Raw genomic sequence first — 16,334 nt, forward strand, 5'->3', positions numbered from 1 at the left:
CAGAGTCCACCTGGTAAGGCAAATAGACACACCAGAGAAGTTGAGTGTATTGGATTTCACTAACTGCTGTTTGTGCTATCCTGTTTGCTTCATGGGCTGTGACAATGCATTTCTTTGAGGCTATCGAGGATATCTGATTCTGAAAGATAGAATGGGTAGATGGTCTTATAAAGTTCATGGTTGTACGTCGCACACGTTTATCGTTCAATTCTCTGAGGCTCACATTTGTTGCATTATGAACAGCTTAACATGTACTGTACAGTTGCAGGGAAGAACACTGCCCCTCTGTGGTTGAAAGAGGAACTACATGACAACTATGTTATGTAATACGGCCACTCCAACCTGTCCTATTGCTCTCTCTGTCTCTGTCTTAGGGGAGGAAGCCAGGGTATTTCTCCTTCCTGGACCCATTCTCTCCGGCAGTTTGGCTCTTCATGCTGCTAGCCTACCTGGCTGTCAGCTGTGTGCTTTTCCTGGCTGCAAGGTAAGTGCATGAGAGAGCACCACAGTAACCCAGGGCAACAGGAACAGGAAACTAGTGAGGAACTCTGGGATTGTTTGTGCGTTTTGGTTGACACAATTGAATAATAATGAGTTGCTGTAGCTTATATACACACTGAATTAAAATGCCTTGGTTGAGATAGATAGACGTTGTGTACAGAGGTCCTCATGGTCCTTTCTCCCCTCTTAGAAAAAAGGTGCTATCTAGAACCTAAAAGGGTTCTTCGGCTGTCCCCGTAGAATAACCCTTTGAAGAACCATTTTTGGTTCCAGGTAGAACCCTTTTGGGTTTCATGTAGAACCCTTTCCACAGGGGGTTCTACATGGAACCCAAAAGGGTTCTACCTGAAACCAAAAAGGGTTCTCCGATGGGGACAGTTGAAGAACCCTTATGGAAGCCTTTTTTCTAAGAGGGTACTCCTCATCTCCTCTCCACCCTCTCCTACTCCCAGGTTAAGTCCCTATGAGTGGTACAACCCACACTCGTGTCTGCATGGGCACAAGGACATGCTGGAGAACCAGTACACCCTAGGGAACAGCCTATGGTTCCCTGTAGGAGGCTTCATGCAGCAGGGCTCTGAGATCATGCCCCGTGCCCTGTCCACACGCTGCGTCTCAGGGGTCTGGTGAGTCTGTCTGTGTGTGTGTGTGTGTGTAGATGGGTAGGTAAGTATATGTCAGTCTGTCTGTCTGAGTAAATGTCTCTCTGTCACCCTCTCCTCCCTCATTTCTCTCCCTGTCTGTCATTCTGTCACTTTATTTTCCCTGACTCTCTCTCTGTCTCTCTCCCTGACTCTCTCTTTCTCTCTCTCTCTGGATTAAGAATTATTCTCTGTCTCTCTCTGACGGACCTCCCTTTCTTTCCCCTCAGTCCTACCTCTCTTTCCTTCTCTCTATCCCCCCTATCCTTCTCTTACTCTCTCTAACTCTCCCTCTCTCTCTTCTCCCAGGTGGATGTTTACTCTGATCATCATCTCGTCCTACACGGCCAACCTGGCTGCCTTCCTGACCGTCCAGAGGATGGAGGTGCCCATCGAGTCTCCTGACGACCTGGCCGACCAGACCAACATCGAGTATGGCACCATCCACGGGGGGAGCACCATGACTTTCTTCATGGTACGGCCAGACGCTGGGCCAGGGGGGCTGGGAGTATGTAGAGCACGCTTTGAATGGAGAATGACTGGTAGGGAGGTGTGTGTGTGTGTGTGTGGGTGAGTTGTTGTTCTACTATTTGCTGACCTGTCTCAGATCACTCCTATTTGCATGTACAGTGTGTGTGTGTATGGTAAAGTGTGTATGTGGTTGAGCACAGTGTGTGTGTATGTGTGTAGTGGTCCTCTGTAGCTCAATTGGTAGAGCATGGCGCTTGTAACGCCAGGGTAGTGGGTTCGATCCCCGGGACCACCCATACGTAAAAATGTATGCGCACATGACTGTAAGTCGCTTTGGATAAAAGCGTCTGCTAAATGGCATATTATTATATTATTATTAGTTGTTTCCCTATTTGCCGGCATGTCTCTGAGCTCCTGTTGTGTTCTTTATGGCTGTTAGTGTTAAGTGGCTGAGTGTCAGTGTTTGCTTATGTAAGAGCTGCTGGCATCTGTGTCTGCATCTGTGTTTGTCAGTGTGTTTGGAGTGTGTGTTTGAGTGTTCATGCATGTTTGTGAGTCAGTGTTTAGGTGTGTGTGTGAGTTTGTGTATGTGCGCGTGTGTGTGTATCTTTATTGTGTGTATATTCATTCTGCTTACTCAGACCTCCCTTGATGCTGCATTATCCCCCTCTCTACCTACCTCTTAACTGTACACACTACATAAGAGCCCTTCACATCCAACCCATTTTACATCTCACCCAGTTTGTTGCATATACAATACTGTATCTGGTTGCTGTTAGCTTGACTCTGTGTCTTTGCTGTTCCTTAGCATGCCATATTGTATGTACACTACCACCTGGCGTTTGATTCAGCTCCATCTGGATAAAGGATAATGCATCTGTTTAATTATGAGGAAATATAAATGAGTAAATATATCTCTCTCTTTTCCTACCCCTCCATCTATATCCCTTCTCCCCCTCCCTTCCTCCCCTCTCCCCCCTCCCTCCCACTTCCCTTCTCTCTCTTTCCTCCACACCCCCCACCTCCCTCCAGAACTCACGCTACCAGACATACCAGCGCATGTGGAACTACATGCACTCCAAGCAGCCCAGTGTGTTTGTGAAGAGCACGGAGGAGGGCATTGCCCGCGTGGTCAACTCTAAATATGCCTTCCTCCTGGAGAGCACCATGAATGAGTACTACCGCAAACTCAACTGTAACCTCACCCAGATAGGTGGTCTGCTGGACACCAAGGGCTACGGCATCGGCATGCCACTGGGTGAGAGAGGGATGGGAGGATGGGGGGTAGATAGGAGAAGGAGAGAGTATAGAAGGCCTGCTGGACACCAAAGGACTATGGCAATGGTATGCCTCTGGGTGAGAGAGGGATGGAGGTATGTGGGGAGAGAGGGATGGAGGGAGGGAGGTATGGGGGAGAGAGGGATGGAGGGAGGTATGGGGGAGAGAGGGATGGAGGGAGGGAGGTATGGGGGAGAGAGGGATGGATGGAGGGAGGTATGGAGGAGAGATTGATGGAGGGAAGGGGGTATGGGAGGAGAGAGGGAGGGAGGGATGGAGATAGGGAGGTATGGGGGAAAGGGATGGAGGGAGGGAGGTATGGGGGAGAGAAATTGGATGTCTGCTGGATATCTAGAGCTACTACATCAGAGAGAAAGATGGGAAAGAGGAGAGATGGAGAGATGGAGAGAGGAGATATGGGGAGAGGAGAGATGGGGAGAGAAGAGATGCAGAGAGGAGAGATGGGAAAGAGGAGAGATGGGGAGAGAAGAGATGGGAAAGAGGAGAGATGGAGAGATGGAGAGAGGAGATATGGGGAGAGGAGAGATGGGGAGAGAAGAGATGCAGAGAGGAGAGATGGAGAGATGGGAAAGAGGAGAGATGGGGAGAGAAGAGATGGGAAAGAGGAGAGATGGGGAGATGGGAAAGAGGAGAGATGGGAAAGAGAAGATATGGGAAAGAGGAGAGATGGGGAGAGGAGAGGTGAGAAAGAGGAGAGATGAGGAGAGGTGGGGAGAGGAGAGATGGGAAAGAGGAGCGATGGAGAGATGGGGATAGGAGAGGTGGGGAGAGGAGAGATGGGGAGAGGAGAGATGGGAAAGAGAGAAGAGATGGGGAGAGGAGAGATGGAAAAGAGGAGAGATGGGGAGAGGAGAGATGGGGAGAGGACAGATGGGGAGAGGAGAAGAAGAGATTGGGTGAGAATGGCGGTGAAATGGAGGGAGGATGGGAGACAGGGAGAGACGGGGGAGTGGTACAACCCACAACATCTGGATGAGAAGGGGAGGAGACCTTAAGCCTTTTAATTCCTCTTCCTCTCCATCTTTAATCCCCTCTTTCTTTTCCTCCCTCTATCCTCTCGTCCATAGGCTCTCCATTCAGAGAGGAGATCACTATGGCCATCCTGCATCTGCAGGAGAACAACAGGCTGGAGATCCTGAAGAGGAGGTGGTGGGAGGGAGGACAGTGCCCTAAAGAGGAGGACCACAGAGCCAAGGGTTAGTACACTTCTCTGTTTCTAATGTCTTTGCAGCTTTGTGTCTCAACTAATGTCTGTGAGTGTTCTGAATGTACGAATGTAAGATGTGAGACTATCAGGGTCTGTGGTTTTGTGAGTGTGTAACTGTTCTTGTATTATATCAGCGGCATATTGGTGGTACTGTATGTCTGTGTGTATTAACCATCCTGTCTCTCCTCCACAGGTCTGGGCATGGAGAACATCGGGGGTATCTTCGTGGTGTTGATCTGTGGCCTCATCATCGCTGTTTTTGTGGCCATCATGGAGTTTGTGTGGTCGACGCGCTGCTCTTCAGAGACAGACGAGGTACGCCCACACTCCTGCCCTCGCCGACACCACAGACCCACCCCAGTAGGTCCCCATGGCAACACACCAACCCTGACTCCCCATCCTCTGTCGTGCAGCGTGTGTGTGTTTGTTGGGCTGGCTCTGGCACTGTGTGTGTGTATGTATGTATGTGTGTGTGTGTGTGTGTGTGTGTGTGTGTGTGTATGTGTGTGTGTTTGAATATGTGTTAGTCGGGCTGCTTTTAGCACCATTTGCGTGTGTGTGTATGTTGTTCAGTGTGTGTCTAGTCTGTGTGTTTCACTGTTGGGTTTGCTGTGTATTGTGCATGGGTGATGAGGGCTGCTATTTTTACAACTAAACCTCAAATTTCTCCTGTAAACTCAGATCAGGGTCCAGTCACGTGTTGTGATGTTGTGTGAATGTACTTGTGTTGGCATGCTATAGTACTAGTGTTGGTGCATGACCGTGTGAGGGTGTTTTGACTGTGATCAGAAAGTGTTAATGTTTAGTATAGGGTATGGATAAGCCAATATTGTGATGCCAATATTTGCTTGCATAAGAAGCAGTGTGTAATGATTTCCCTGGCATTAAATGTCATGATGTATCTTCTTTTACATGCCTCACATGTATGCTGGTACTCTTCGTTTCCATTCTTGGATCACTCATCTCTCTGTGTGTCTGCCACACCTGTCATTCTGTCAATCAGTGTCTGTTTTCTGACAATGAATACTGTTTCTGTTTGTGTAAGAGTATTATTTATCATTGTTATGATTTTGTAGATTAGAATATCCCATAATGTCAATGTCTATGTGTCCTTGTTGATGCATTTTGTTGGAACTTTTTGTGCAAGTGTGTGATGCTGTTGGAATGTTAAGAGGTGTGTATGTGTGTGTGTGTTTGGGTGTGTGTGTGTGTGTGTGTGTGTGTGTGTGTGTGTGTGTGTGTGTCTACATGCACCTCAGTTTGCGGGCCTGCCTGTTTGTTCATAGTTCATTATTTACCATTATATATAATATGTAATGAACACAATTTGTTCTGTTCAGTTGGTCATTTGTATGGATTGTATTAACTCCCTCTGCTCTTTGGATATTCTCCAACCTCTATCCATCTCTACATCTCCCCTCATGATCTCCAAACCATTTCTATTCATTGCCACTTTCATTGCCATCCCCCCATTTCTACCTTTCTATACCCTCATTCGGTCCTCCTCTCCTCCTACCATCTCTTTTACTCCACCTCCGCCCTGTTTCTGCTTTCCTTCTCTTTTTTGCTTTCCCTCTTTCTTCCCCCCGCCTTCCTACTCTCCCCCCCTCTCTATCTCTCTCTCTCTCCCTTTGCCCTCCCTCTTTTCCCCCCGTCTGTCTACTTTGCTTTTGTGCCCCCCTGTTCTCCCCTTCCCGTCGTCCCTCTGTCTCTCCTCTGTCCTCTCAGGTGTCTGTCTGTCAGGAGATGCTCACCGAGTTCCGAAACGCCGTCTCCTGTAAGAAGAGTTCCCGTTCCGTCGTCGCCGCCCCTGGGCAACTCCGCGGCCCTCCGCCACCCCACCCGCACGCCCTGGGGGGCCCAGCGGCCCCCTCCGCCTCGTACGGGAGATGCGCCTCAGCAATGGCAAGCTCTACAGCGGCTCGGGACCACTGACTGGGGGAGCAGGGGGGCCAGGAGGGGGTGTAGGGGCCGGGGGAGGTCCCTCAGACATGGGCCCCGGGCCTCAGCGACTCCTGGAAGACCCTCTGGGGGCCAACACCACCCCACCTCACCCGTCCCAGCTGCAGGCCCCCGTGGCGCTCCCTCGCAGCTGCACACACGTCAGGATCTGCCAGGAGTGCAGGAGGATCCAGAGCCTGAGGTCAGGGATGGGGTCCACGAGGATCCCCCCCTCATCTGCACCCCTGCCCCGCCTGCCCCCTCCACCTGCTCCCTCCTCTTCCAACACAGACAGCGAGGGGGGAGGGGGGTCCAGCCCCCGGCGGCTCCCCCACAGCACCCCTGCAGCCTGCCTACCCATACCACCCCCACAAAGCAGCATCAGCACAGACCTTCTGGGGGAGCAGGACTAAGACTGACAGACTAGGAGAGGCTGGAGGTTATATGGGGGGCAAGTTAACGGTGGCTTAACTGATATTTGAGCTGCTCAGTGACGCACTATTCTGTGACCCTCCGTACATTGGCCTCCAGGAGGGAACTACCGGGAGAGAAGGAGGGAGACAGAGAGAGAGATAATTAGAGGGCACAAAGACATTGTTAGATGTGTGATGAAGCAATGGAAATGATATATTTGCACAGATACCAAAAGACACACCCATAAAGAAGGAGAAAGACTGAGAGACTTCCTTTGCTCTCCAGCGCGCTGCCCAGCTGGTTCTGATGTTAGCCCAGTCTGTTCACAGAACCATGCTCTGCTGTGTTCTGGCTTTGTTATTTACTTGAAGATGGCTGCTCGGTTCTTATCTTGACTTACCAGTGGACCAATCAGGACTGAGCTACACTGGATAAAGCAGTCAGGTAACGCACATAATATGATGCCAGACCTACTGGTTTCTCTGTTGGTCTCTCTCTCTCTCTCTCTCTCTCTCTCTCTCTCTCTCTCTCTCTCTCTCTCTCTCTCTCTCTCTCTCTCTCTCTCTCTTTCCCTTTCTATGATACCACAGACTCTCATCTAGAGCGGCCAGCTCTTCCTCTCTGGACGGTGACCACTGGAGGAGGAGCAGCCATCCTGGAGGACCTTTAATCTATGTAACATACAACAACAACAGAAGACTTTAAAACTGACTCAGAGAATTATATGATTTTCCAGATTTTTTGTTGTTGTCTTTGACGTTTGGTTACCATTGTTCTAAGTGGCAGTTACAGAAAAATAAAGACTATATATGTGACTAATGTGGTGGATCACGACACACTATGAAGACAAGACTCCCCTGAGGTGTACTGTGTGGAGGAGGTGTTTTGTCCCTCCGTGCACCCCGTAGCTGCTTTTGAAATGACATTGAAGAAGGCGGAGTTGGCTGGAAATCAGTTGCAACAAAGTCAGCATATGCATAATATAATTGCTGTGTGTGTGAGTGTGTGTATGTGTGTGTGTGTATGCAGAGGTCTGTCCTCTGTGTGTGTGTATGCAGAGGAACAAATGATCATACCATTTCAGTGTAAGTGTATGATAATCAGAGGCTTTGAGATGTGAAATGACTCGTTATCCTGGAGAATACTTGCCAAGCCTTTTCTCCTCTTTACCTCTGTTCATAGTACAGAGAGAGAGGAAGAGGAGAGAAAAGGGAGAGAGTGGTGGAGACAGGAAGAGGAGAGAGAGAAAGATAAAAAATAGGAAAGAAACAGAGAAACAGAGAGATAAAGGAGGACACTGTATCAGAATGACAAATCCATAATTGAACTACTTCCATAATGAGATCTCTCCTGATCTGGTAATTCTGGGCAGCATCTTGCTGGGGGCTTGGCTGTGCTGCCAGGAGGCTGGGACTAAAGCTTCCCTGCTCTACATCACATTGAGCTGGCTGTCTGCAGCGCAGACGCCTGCCAGAGCTCCACACTGAGCTCCACACCACCCTGAGCCCTCTCATTACAGCCTGTGGAGCTTTAGATCTGGTAATTATTCCCCTTTAATAACTAATAGCCACCCAATGACTACGGAGGAGACTGAGGTCATGGATTAATGTTATAAAAGTATGATGGAGAATAATGTTACAGGGTTCAAGTGAATTCTTTGCTGGGTCTCTAAAGCCTTTCTGAGGCTTTCTGCTGCCTCTAATGTGTATCTCTCACACATACACCACAGATAATCACACACACACAGTGACAGACAGACATAACCATACAACCTATGAAATACATAATTATCTCTGTGGTCTTCTCTTGGACCCACAGTGCAGCAGTGAAACAGACACGCACAGCTGCATAGGTCACCATATAGTCTGTGGTTTCTGTCTAGTCTCAACTCAATGCTGTGAAACCACTGGATGGCTTTGTCCCAATACACTTCATTGGCCTCCTTTCCTACACAACAATTGATCTTACAGGCCTAGACAGGTGAAAGCACTGATGGATCTCTATCCTGTCCTTTCATCTATCAGTGGTGAAGAAGGAAAGAACATAAGAAAAGGAAGAGCTTTGAGTATTGGGACGTATATCAATGTCAGGGGGAGGGAAGGAGGGGTGGCCAAAGTGAATCAGAGAGGTGTCTGTGAGGAGAGAGAGAGTTCACTCAACAAAACAACAAACTGTTTTTGTTTACTTTTCGGTTCTCTCTGTTATTTTTTCATATTTCTATACTAGTGCTAAATGGATTATTAAAAGAATGATGTTGAATATTATTATGATTACATTGTTATTATTATTATGATTCCTATTGAAGTATGGGTCTATAGGAGGATGCTGCTGTTTTGGGGAGATGGGTGGAGGGTACGTCCTCTCCATAGCAACCACCTGGAGTTAAAGCCTATAGACACACAAACTCATTTGGAATAAAAAAAAATATTCAAACTGTCCAAGCTGGCATGATGTATCGTCTGTACCTGCAGTGTTAATGTGTGTGTCTGTGTGCATGCGCGCGTGTACGTGGGCACTTGTGTGTTTGTCTGTGTGTGTGTGCACGTGTACACATTTGTGTGTCTGACAATTTGTCCTCTATTGTCTGTTTCTCCGTTTCAGACTGAGCACCTAATTGTTTGTGTGGTATCCATCTTAGTTGGGTCGCTCCACTGAAATAGTGCCTTTTGGGAAGTGTAATAACTATTGATTTCACCATTCTGTCATAAAGAGCACATGTTCAACTTCATAACAAACATGTTTTCCCATCTCCAGAGGTTTAAATAAGAAAAATTGCTTTAAAAGGTGACAATTAAAGTAACAGGGTTGACTAACAGGGTTGACAACATCTTAAACCAGCCAAGCTTGCTGTGTGCAACAGGGAGGGGCAATTGAATGCACGCTTAACAAAACACTTTTTTTATTTTAATTTTATTTTTTTCACACGAAAATGCAAATGAAAGGCAAATGAAAAGAGCACATGCAGGAGATGTAAAAAACCTAGAGAGACTTGTAGGCACCTACCCCTTTCAAATGTTTGTAAAGAAAAAAAGAAACCATCCAACATTTGTAAGAGAGATTAGTGCTGACATTTCTTTTTTTGTGTGTTATTATTAAATTCAATTACTTCAATTCCATTTAGTTCAGGGTTTTTTGTGAGCCCAATGCGCCGTTTCTCTAGAGAGAAATCAAATCATTCATGAGAGAAATCAACTCAAGAACTATGTGGGATGTTGGACTGAAGGGAGTTGTAGTTTCCATTAAGCAAATATTCAACCTAGTTCAGCGCAGAAACGTGGTAATTAACTACAATGACCATAATCCATTGCGTCTGTTGTTTCCGGCTCGTACAGAGACGGTCGTCATTAGTTGCCACAGCCATAAACAAAGTCCTAAACCCTACCTATTTTTACAATTTCTCTTCTTAAAATTTTATTTTAAACCTAACCTTAACGCTAACCTTAACCACACTGCTAACCCTCACCTTAAGCCTAACCCTCACCTTAAGCCTTATGCCTAACCCTCACCTTAAGACCAAAAAGCTAATTTTTGTTTTCATGAATTTGTACAACATAGCCAATTTTGACTTTGTGGCAATGCTATCTAATGGAAACCGACAGAGACAGATACACTTTACCGCCTGCTACTTTAGATACAGTGGGGAAAAAAGTATTTAGTCAGCCACCAATTGTGCAAGTTCTCCCACTTAAAAAGATGAGAGAGGCCTGTAATTTTCATCATAGGTACACGTCAACTATGACAGACAAAATGAGAAAAAAATCCTGAAAATCACATTGTAGGATTTTTAATGAATTTATTTGCAAATTATGGTGGAAAATAAGTATTTGGTCAATAACAAAAGTTTCTCAATACTTTGTTATATACCCTTTGTTGGCAATGACACAGGTCAAACGTTTTCTGTAAGTCTTCACAAGGTTTTCACACACTGTTGCTGGTATTTTGGCCCATTCCTCCATGCAGATCTCCTCTAGAGCAGTGATGTTTTGGGGCTGTCACTGGGCAACACGGACTTTCAACTCCCTCTAAAGATTTTCTATGGGGTTGAGATCTGGAGACTGGCTAGGCCACTCCAGGACCTTGAAATGCTTCTTACGAAGCCACTCCTTCGTTGCCCGGGCGGTGTGTTTGGAATCATTGTCATGCTGAAAGACCCAGCCATGTTTCATCTTCAATGCCCTTGCTGATGGAAGGAGGTTTTCACTCAAAATCTCACGATACATGGCCCCATTCATTCTTTCTTTCCTGGTCCCTTTGCAGAAAAACAGCCCCAAAGCATGATGTTTCCACCCCCATGCTTCACAGTAGGTATGGTGTTCTTTGGCTGCAACTCAGCATTCTTTGTCCTCCAAACACGACGAGTTGAGTTTTTACCAAAAAGTTCTATTTTGGTTTCATCTGACCATATGACATTCTCCCAATCCTCTTCTGGATCATCCAAATGCACTCTAGCAAACTTCAGACGGGCCTGGACATGTACTGGCTTAAGCAGGGGGACACGTCTGGCACTGCAGGATTTGAGTCCCTGGCGGCGTAGTGTGTTACTGATGGTAGGCTTTGTTACTTTGGTCCCAGCTCTCTGCAGGTCATTCACTAGGTCCCCCCGTGTGGTTCTGGGATTTTTGCTCACCGTTCTTGTGATCATTTTGACCCCACGGGTGAGACTTGCGTAGAGCCCCAGATCGAGGGAGATTATCAGTGGTCTTGTATGTCTTCCATTTCCTAATAATTGCTCCCACAGTTGATTTCTTCAAACCAAGCTGCTTACCTATTGCAGATTCAGTCTTCCCAGCCTGGTGCAGGTCTACAATTTTGTTTCTGGTGTCCTTTGACAGCTCTTTGGTCTTGGCCATAGTGGAGTTTGGAGTGTGACTGTTTGAGGTTGTGGACAGGTGTCTTTTATACTGATAACAAGTTCAAACAGGTGCCATTAATACAGGTAACGAATGGAGGACAGAGGAGCCTCTTAAAGAAGAAGTTACAGGTCTGTGAGAGCCAGAAATCTTGCTTGTTTGTAGGTGACCAAATACTTATTTTCCACCATAATTTGCAAATAAATTCATAAAAAATCCTACAATGTGATTTTCTGGATTTTTGTTTCTCAATTTGTCTGTCATAGTTGACGTGTACCTATGATGAAAATTACAGGCCTCTCTCATCTTTTTAAGTGGGAGAACTTGCACAATTGGTGGCTGACTAAATACTTTTTTCCCCCACTGTATGTGTATATGTATATGTATATGTGTGTATATGTGTGTATATATATATGTGTATATGTATGTGTATATATATATATATATATATATGTGTGTGTATATGTATGTATGTATATGTGTGTGTATGTATGTATGTATGTATATGTGTATATGTATATGTATATTTGCGAGAAAAAAACATATGGGGGATTGGACGTGATGCAGACAATTACATTGTTGGAAGTTACAATCTATCTGAAATATTAAAGCTGATCTACCCCCTGAATTAAAAAAAAACAAAAAAATGAATTAAAAAAACAAAACAAAAAAAACAAAAAACAAAGAAGAGCTCTCTAGGTGTTAAAATTTCAAAATCGTTCAAAGGGCATTTTCTCATACTTATCTCCAAACTGGCATAACAAGTTTATCAACTTTTAAAGCAGGATAACTTTTCCTTTTTTCCTCCAACTACAATATATGATAAACCATTTTGAAGGTCAGTCTGTACTTTTATAAAAATGTAAAAATAAGCAAATCACTTATGTTTGATATAAGCCTCAATAGAGAAATCTGGACACAAATGTTCATAGACAAATGTGCATTTTATTTTTTTTTCTCCCCACATTGAGAGTAACGATCATAACAGGTCCTTCAGTGTGATGGGACAACAGGTCAAAACACAGAATATACATGTACGGTATGTAGAATTTGGGATTTCTAGGCATTTTTCTATTATTGTATACTATAGGTGTTGAATGATAGAGAATTCGGACATAAATCAATCTCAATCTGCTAGCTCTACTCTGGGCAGACACAAGAGAGGATAAAGTCTATCATGTTCTTGATAATGATGGGGGGCGGGTGGAGGGCATGGGGGAGGTGGTGGGCAAGGGTCATCTCCCAGGCATCTATCAGCAAGACATCCAGACCCCTGAACATGGCCCTGAGCACCCCGTCCAGCTGCACTGAGAACCAGTCACTATTGTACAGGCTCACCTCCGGGTTCTGGGCCTGGAGGTTGGCCGAGCGCAACACTACCAGGGTCCCCGGAGCCCGGTCCAGAAGCCGCACCAGCGCCCGCCGAATGTGGCGTAGTCTGTTCGAATGTAGGCCTGCACAGGGTAGGTGCTGAAATGGGACCATACACTGATAATCACCACAGTGTTCGACCCGCCAGTCAGGCCATCCAGCTCGTTAGCTACATAGCGCATCTCACTGGCGATGACAGTAGAGTAGCGGATTGGAGGACCGTGACAATGGTACTTCAGCAGGACGTTGTGGGTGCTGTCCACTGCCATGAAAGGCCCCACCTTCTTAGGACTGTAAAGATTGAACTCCTTCAGCTCTGTCACAAAGAGGAAGGGAGAGTTGGGAGTTGGACAGACAGAAGAGCGAGTTAGAAAGCACCTGAGGCATCAGAGAGTGAGCGATGTCACAGGACTTGCAGACAGAACTCACCTGGTAATAAGGCGTTGAGGTACTCGAACCACTGTCTGACAGTAGAGTCTCCGTACATGTACACCACCTTGCCCTTCAGACACTGAGTGGCAGACGAGTCGTTAAACTGGCGCATCACACCACCACCCAGAGCTCGCCATGACCCTTGGAAGTAATACCCGGAAGGAGTGATTCTGGTAGACTCTGTCTTCATGCTGCTTCTCTCCACGTCTGCTTTGTCTGAAAGAGGAACGCAAGCATCTTGCACCGGCTAGCATCATCACTTTACAGGCAATAGAGGTGCTTTCCCACCTTACACTACTGTAGATGCAGTAGTGGGCTCGAATACTGTCCTGCACACCCAGAACCACTCCAGGGTTGAAGTATACAGCCACAAAGCAGAGCGGTTAGTAGGCTGGCTAGCTAGCGTTAAAAAGATAAACACACAGTTGTACTGTGGCATCTCCATGCTCTCCTACCTTTTTTCTCAGGCAGCACAATGACACTGTCAGACCCTGAAGGATGAATGTGAACCTTTATGTTTACACCACTGAGAAAGAATTGAAAGAGAATCATATTTAAATGTTAAATAAACCCACAGCAGCAAGCAATCTGATACATTGAAAACAAAGTCTGTGATTCAATTAGACATACTTTCACTCACATACGGATTGTACCCCTCACTAACCTCTGGAAGAGCAATGCCTCTTTGTTGGTGAGTAGATGTTTCACATAGTTTCCTCTGCTAGCGTGGTTGATCCGTGTGTCACAGCTCAGCAGCTTGGGCTTGTAGCAGTACCAGGGCTCCCCTGTGTGGGGGTCTGTGTAATTGCACAGCGGCTCCTGGTTTAACGGCAGACACAGGTTACATACAGTTGTTTGGGACAGTTTTCCAGAGCAAAACAAACTCTTAAAGAAAATCCGATCAGGCCGTTCCTCTCGTAACCGTCCTAGAACATGAACTGCCTCACTAGGATGGACCAGTGTCACCTCCACCTGTGCAGACCCCTGCCATAATAACGGGAAAATGGCAGAGTAGGTCCCATTCCTGTGGTCCAGCACCTGTCCTACAACGCCTGCCCCCAACTTGGGGGAGTGCAGCCGGGCCAGCAAGAAGTCTCCACCATAGCTCTTGGGACGCCCCTGGAAATCGTGCATATGGACTAGAGCCTCCAGCTGGTCCCCCACGTGCCACTCTCTCTTGCCCCCTGCTGGCAGGATCACAAAAAGGCTGTGTGCAGGGTCACTGGTCTGGTTCAGGAAAACATTAATAGAATGGGGCTGAGGCTGTGGCCAGGCGATTGACTCCAGGAGGTCATGCTCCTCCAGAACCTCCTCCGGTGAGGGCTCCTGGCCACAGTAGCTCCGGTTGTGGCCCAGAGGAGAAGGGCCCTCTGGGAGGAAAGCTGGGTGGATGCTGCTCTGACTCTGGTAGAACGTTGACACTGTTTGGCAGTTGAGCTTCTGCTGAGGATAAGAGAAGAGGTCACTAACTGACGTGCTACACTGGACACGTAACTTTTGAAGAGCGTGTGACGCTTCCATTCATTTAAATGAAACCTGGAGGTAAGCAGCACAGCTCCATGAGAGGCTCACGCTGTTCAGTGTAAAATTATGCTCTGGTACTATTATCAAGAATTTGACGCATGGCTAACACCCAATAACACTTGGTAAAGTGGCTTGCATTCTGCTGATGCCTACTAAATCTATGCATCAATTGTAGCATCTAAAAATCGACTGTTTTCATGACACCCTAGCTGCTTTTAGCAACGCGGGTGTATTTACATACACTAGCGTTGCTTTCAATTCTATTGGGTTGTACAAAAACAGTCCACGGGAAGCCAGAAGGTAAATACAATTCCATTTCAACTTACTGTGCCGATGGGCAGGACTGTTGGTCATTATGAAGGGAGATTCTGAGACAAAATAACGAAAGAATCGTGTTATTAAACAGACTTTCCAAACGCGGGTCTGTTGTAGACCCACTTCCTCTCTGCTTACTTCATGTCAAATTAAGTCCTGCACGTGTGCCATTTGTGGACAAAATAAGAAAAATAAACTTGTGGGGGATTTTTATTTTTACATGAGCTAAGCAGAGAGAAAGTGGGTCTACCACAGACCCACGTTTGGAAAGTCTGTTTAATAATACGATACTTTAGATATTTTGTCTCAAATTCCACCCTTCATGATGACTAACAGTCCTGCCCACCAGCACAGTAAGTTGAAATGGAATTGTATTTAATTTCTGGCTTCCCGCAGACTGTTTTTGTGCAACCCAATACAATGAAAAGCAACACTAGTGTATGTAAATACACCCACGTTGCTAAGAGCAGCTAGTGACGCCCCAGTGTAGCTCCCCTGTGAGGGGGAGAGGGTGGTAAAGGAGGTAAATGGTGATAGAAGCAATGTGAGATAAATGAATCATGTTTGACCTGTAACTTGTTTTGAGTGCAGATGGCTTTATCCTACCTCCAGAATGTTGATGTTTCTGAACAGGAAGAAGAGGCATGACAGGGCCAGCAGGAAGAAGATATAGATATATTTGGACAGGCTCCTCCACATGGTGTCCATCCTTTGTCAGTCAGCTTGATGTTGACACAAAGAAGCTGGTAAGGGACAGATCACAACTTACTGGGGGAGGGGTGGTCCAAAATATGGGAGAATTATCAAACTTTTTTATTTTAGCTTTTTTTTAGTTTTTTTTTTATTGGGCACAGGGGAAGGTAGTGCGCATTTTTTCCTGGTTAACATTGGCTCTTTTGCAGGCTTTACTATATAATTTCTTCAATCCTAGCCAAATTTCCTCATCTGCTTGCATGCGCCTCCCCTATATGAAGGTGTTTTGGTACATCCCTTATGCACTATGCTTTTACATGTGCTAACTTTTACTATACCACAGGCCAGTATAGTCTGCAGTCTAACGGTCTATCCTGCCTTCTAGCCACCATTCATAGTAACAATTGTGGTAGGTGGATCGTTTGTCCAGATCTGCAATAGGCTAACTAGCAATCATACCACACATAAAAGCATTCAAAGCTGCATCAATTTTAAATATTAATCGAGAAAAACAAATAGGAATAGCTGAAATGCAGCTGACAGGCCAGGTGCATCATTGCGCATGAAAGAACAGTGAAGACATGAAACACACAGCTCAAAAAGCTCCCCTATTGATCTTGTTTAGGGACAATACAATTATCCTACCTAGACTATAGTAGCCTACAACACCACAAT

General features: G+C 46.1%; 2 pseudogenes; one reads left to right on the plus strand and one right to left on the minus strand.

The window, feature by feature from the left end:
- LOC121586184 overlaps window positions 1-8,912 on the plus strand; it is a 110,933-nt pseudogene extending 102,021 nt beyond the window's left edge.
- A 3,552-nt stretch (window positions 8,913-12,464) lies between these two features.
- Window positions 12,465-15,665, minus strand: LOC121585372 (annotated as a pseudogene).
- Window positions 15,666-16,334: the final 669 nt, after the last annotated feature.

Source organism: Coregonus clupeaformis, unplaced genomic scaffold (assembly GCF_020615455.1).
Source record: "Coregonus clupeaformis isolate EN_2021a unplaced genomic scaffold, ASM2061545v1 scaf0548, whole genome shotgun sequence".
Taxonomy (NCBI): Eukaryota; Metazoa; Chordata; class Actinopteri; order Salmoniformes; family Salmonidae; genus Coregonus; species Coregonus clupeaformis.